Here is a 5464-nt window from a genome sequence, read left to right as displayed (position 1 = left end):
GGATACGGAGACAGCATTGTTGAGACAGAGAGGTAGTGTTGTTATATTTTGATCAACTCGACAGGGGAGAAATGTTCATATATTGAAATGATCACCTTGTAAGCTAAATAATGTAATTAAATGTATTAAAAATGTAAATAATAAAAAATAGACATGTTATGTTTTTTCTAAAAAAGGAAATTGATCAAATTCACAAGTATTAAATTTTATTGTCTCATATAATGTAAAGAAAGCTAACAATTTTAGTGATAGTAAAAATTACAAAGTATGTTAAAAATAGAAAATATTACAAATATGTCTGTATGAAAATTAGTGTGACACTCAGTAAATAACAGAAAAGATGATGTGAACCCCTGGGGAAGCACTATATCCCCCAAAGACAACAGTAGGTATTCCAGTTGGAGCAGGGAGGTCACACACATGAGTGTTGTTGTTTCTACTGTCATTTAAGTGTGGAGCTTTTTCCTGAGAGGGTGATGGGTAGTGTCAACCAAGGAGACAGGGCTGGCCCTTTGTATGTCAGGGGAAAGATTAGGAAATGGCAAAGGCCAGTTTCTTGTCCCCACACAGGTGTGACTCTGAGGGCCACAGTGAGAAGACGGTGAGTGTGAGGATCAGGCCCTAAGCAGATGCCGATCTGCTGGAGCTTTGATTTCATCTTCTACAACTCAGAACTGTGGGAAAGACATTGCTGTTCTTTACCCAAACTATAGGTGTTTTATTTATTTATTTATTCCACAATAGAGAGACAAAGACAGAGAGAAAGAAATAAAAAGACAAAGGCACCCACAAAGTGTCTTTCCATAGTGATTGATGTTCAGCCTCACCCAGCCTGGACCACAGGAACATCTTTGTGTCCCTGGTGTGCACAGGGAGGCCTTAGGGCATGGACCCCTGACCACCCCATGTGGGGCCAGCCCTATAGAGTGGCACATCCCCACTGCATCACCATCTTGTCCCTGGGGTGTATATATATTATAGTCACCTTGATGGATGGAGACATCCTCTCAGCATATTTCCTCCTCAGCAAATGAACCTACTCAGTGCCTGAGCATCAGGTGTTCCCAGAGACCCCTCCTGAGCGTGTCTAGGGTGGCACTTCTGATGGATATAGGTTCATATTTCCTGTGTTATTATTGACCCTTGGCATTTTCCCCTTTGGAACCACAAGCCCCTGGGAAACAGAGTTTGCTAATTTCAGTAACATCATGCTAAGCCCAGAGCCAGTTCTGAAAACCCGACAACTGCACTGTGGAACCACAGTGAGGAGGTGAAAAGAGCAAAAAGACAGGAAGGTCCAGGAGACTGGATTCCACATGAGGTCAGCAGTGGCACAGTGGGAGGGCTTCTGGAGTGTGTCCATGGGGAAGTCGTTGAAGGACTGCAGACGTGGGGGGCACAGATGGGGAGTGGGCCTGTGCTCACTGATGCAGACTCAGGAGCTGGTCTTCTCAGTATGGTGTCCCAGCATTTGCCTCCTCATCTGCCTCCTCCCGTGTCCTTCCATCAGGCCTGCAGAAGCCTTTTTATCCTTTACCTACTTTGTGCCATCTGCTGGGTAAGAACAGGATGGAGAGGTGGGGATGGGGATGCATTTGCATGAGCCTCCTGTCCTCCAGGCCAGGGGAAGATAAGAGAGAACTGGCACCCCCAGCCATATAGGGACCAGGAGCTGTGTCCACCATGGCTTGGACTGCTTTCTTCATGGTCCTCCTCTTTCACTGCACAGTAAGGTCCAGGCCTTTAAACTGGGCCTTAGTGTCCAGCCTGCCTCAGATCCTCTGTCTCGGACTCATGAGGAATTTTTACCTAGTCCCTGCCCCATTTCCCTTGTGTAACTGAGTCTGCAAGTTCCCTCTCCCAGCCTGTGCTGATTTAGCTGCCCTCCCTCTCTGCATCTCCTGGAGCATCTGCCAGACTCACCTGCACCCTGAGCAGTGGCTTCAGTGTGGGGAGTATAGAGCAGACTGGCACCAGCACAAGCCAGGGAGCCCTCCCTATATCTCCTGAGTTACTCTTCAGACTGAGACAAGCACCAGGGCTCCAGCATCCCCAGCCACTTCTCTGGGTGCAAGGATGCCTCGGTTAGTACAGGTATTCTCCACATCTCTGATTTACAGCCTGAGGACTAGGCCATCTACAGCTGTGCTACACGGCACAGTAATGCTCATCACAGTGACTCAGGAAGACAGAGGGGTAGGACAAAACCCCCACAGGTGCTCTCACTGCTTGTTGTGGATGTACTAAAGTGACACTAATATTATAAAGACAAAAATGTACAATCAGAAAACTTCTGTTTTCTTACTCTTAAATATAAAGACTTAAGAAACAAAAGCCAGCCACCAGACAAAGCACCATAAACTTATGCTGTCAACTACAGTCAGAATAAACAGAGGAAGTGACTGTCCTCTCAGAAACTGAGTCCACACTACTGACCTGCAGTGGACCTGGAGGTCAGGGCACATGAGCTCAGCCCACAATGAAGGTTGGCTCTGGTCCACCAGGAGCCACATCTCAACTTCCAAGAACCTCTTTTCTGGCTAGAGACTCCAGGTTGGCCCACAGAGACCCCCTGCCTCCTTCCAAACCCACAACAGGGACAGAACCAGGGCTCACCTTGCACATGGCATTCTGGGAAATGAAACAGTGACAATCAGACCTTCAGCAAATGCCCAACCCCTGATTAGAATCCGGCTTGACACATCTCCCATGTCCACACTGGCACATTACTTCATGTTGAGGTTTCTCTGACCCAGTTTCCTGTGTATTCCCAATATGTACACAGGACAGTTTCCCAGCTGTGAGTGATTTCTGTACCTTTAACTAAACTTTGACTTTTCATGTCCAGGGTCTGGAACCAACAAAGAGAGTTGGAGCTTTGGTATGTACTTCACAGTGATTAAAAAAAAAAAAAAAAAAAAAAAAAAAACTGGGACCAGCAAATGGTGCAATCGCTATGTCACTGATCTCCAATGTGGTTTGAGTGCCTGACCCAAAGGTTTAAAACTAGTACTGGGTGCATGTGCACACATGCCCATAATCTCAGGAGAAGAATGGAGAAGAGATTGTGGTGTGGTCATCCCCCGTGAGGGCTGACTTCTTGCTTCGTCTTTCTGTCTCTCTCTGTCTTTCTGGTGAGAACACACACCCTATAACAAAAATTTCTCAGAAAAATCATACTTAGCTAATGGGTACTTTCTATTGAAATAGGAATTAAGAGGTGGTGGTTTATTACCTGTTGATGATAATGTGTATAGTATTCTCAACTAGACTGGTCTGAGGTGTATTCCATGTTGGGTCAATTTTCATTGCAAGCCAAATGATGTATAGCAATTGAATGTTTAAAAATAATAATAATAAATAGAATTTAATTGTGTGAGACCAATTGATGGACTAATGGTTATGTGACTGGACTTCCACGTAGTTGGAGTTGAGTCCTGGACCCAGTGGCTTAAAACTCATGTGAGGCACATGTACCTGTGAGCCCAAAATCCTGAGAGGAGGATAGAGAAGGGATTGTGCTGTGGCCATGCCTCCTGGGGGGTTATTTCTAACTTCTTTCTCTCTGTCTCTCTGGTGAGTGCACATGTTCTATAACAAAAATATTTTTAAAAACAGACAAAAATAATTAAACTGTGAGAACATCACTGTTCCAGTGCCAGATGTACTAGATTACTTCAGCCTCCCTCTCCTAATAGCCAAGTCCCCAAGACCAGTGGCCACAGCTACCTGTCCTGTAAAGAACAACAAGGATGTCTTCTAGGACACAGCTGGGCACTTCCAACACCCTGGCCAGGTTCCTGAACCTCTGAGCCACAAGATTCCAGGGAGTGCTCAGGCTCCAGGTCTGGCCCTCTGACCTCATGACCATCTCTTGGCTTCAGGCTGTGGACAGTGCTGACAATTACAGGGCAGCAGATGGAATGCTTGGGTCGTACTGGAGACCCTTGGGAAAATCAGAAAACACCTATGAGCTTCCTCCTGTCTATTCCCTACCCCAGATCTAGGGGCACAATGGACCAGTGAGAGGACATGGGCTGGGCTCCTGGGGCAGTCCTGGGGTCTATGGGGCTTTAATTAGGCCTATTTTTAGTTGGGACTCAGAAGAGAACTCCATCAACTGTGACTAACTAGAAGACTTTGTAGAGGTGACCTTCACTCTTCTTTCTCTGACTCTCTGGTTATTGAAGAAAGAAAGAACATTTAAAAAGCCTCCTACTCAGGACCAGCAGTTGGCATAATGGTTATGTCGCTGGACTCCCATGTAGTTGATTGCGGTTCGAGTCCTGGACCCAATGGCTTAAACTCACACTAGGTGCATGTGTGTGCATGCCCAAGATACCGAGGGAGAATGGAAAAGGGACTGTGGTGTTGCCATGCCCCTGGGGGATGATTTTTCACTTTCTGTCTCTCTGTCTCTCTCTGTCTTTCTGCTGAGTGCATGCGCCCTATAACAAAAACCTCTTCACAAATAAAAATAAAATAAAACCCTCCTACTCTCTGTAATAATTTTTTGGGGGGAGAGATTTTTACTATAAGGCACATGTGCTTGCCAGAAAGACAGAGAGAGACAGAGAGATAGAAAGTGAGAAATCACCCCCCAGGGGGAATGACCATGCCACGATCCCTTCTCCTCTATTCACCTCTTGGGATCTTGGGCATGCACGCACATGTGCCCAGTGTGAGTTTAAGCCACCAGGCCTGGGACTCAAACTGCAGTTGACTATGTGGGAGTCCAGTGACGTAGCCATTATGCCATCTGCTGGTCCCCCTACCCTTTGTAATCATTTTTTTTGAAAAAATAACGGAAGTGGGAATATTCCCTCACTCATTCTATTAAGCCACAATTATCCTGATTCCAAACACTGTTGGTGATAATGTAAACTGCTACAGCCAACATGTAATAAAATGTCAAGTATTCAAGAAATACCAAACAATTTTCAAATGATCAGCAATTTCTCTCCTACATAGGTACCCCAAATCATTAGAAACATGTATTTAGACCAAAATGTGTATAACAAATGTTCCTTACAGCATAGAAGCCAAAATAGGTAAGTCAAATATCTATTGATAAAGTAGTGGATAATTGAGATGTGATATATCCAAACAATAGATTATTATTTTTCCATGCAGTGCTCACAATGGGAATCACTCAGAAAAATTAGGCTAAATGTAGGAGAGGGAATCCAAACATAAAAAAGTCATCTTGTGCAGGAGTGAGATTCTATAAAATATAAAGGATACATCAGTTTACAGAGTCAAAAAAAGGAGTGGTTCCCATGGTAGAGGGAGTGAGGGATGACAGCATAATGGTGTGGGGTCTCCTTTGGGGGTGGTGACAGTGATTGGAACTCAGTAGAGATGGTGGTTCACAACATCATAGACACACTAAATGCCTCTGAGTTGTGTGCCTTAAATGGTTAATTTAATTGAGGTAAATTTCAACTCATGAACAAAAAATGAA

The sequence above is a fragment of the Tupaia chinensis genome, unplaced genomic scaffold (assembly GCF_000334495.1).
Source record: "Tupaia chinensis unplaced genomic scaffold, TupChi_1.0 Scaffold000697_1, whole genome shotgun sequence".
NCBI classification, from domain to species: domain Eukaryota; kingdom Metazoa; phylum Chordata; class Mammalia; order Scandentia; family Tupaiidae; genus Tupaia; species Tupaia belangeri.
The sequence above is the reverse complement of the archived record's forward strand: the minus strand, read 5'-3'. Positions refer to the sequence as shown.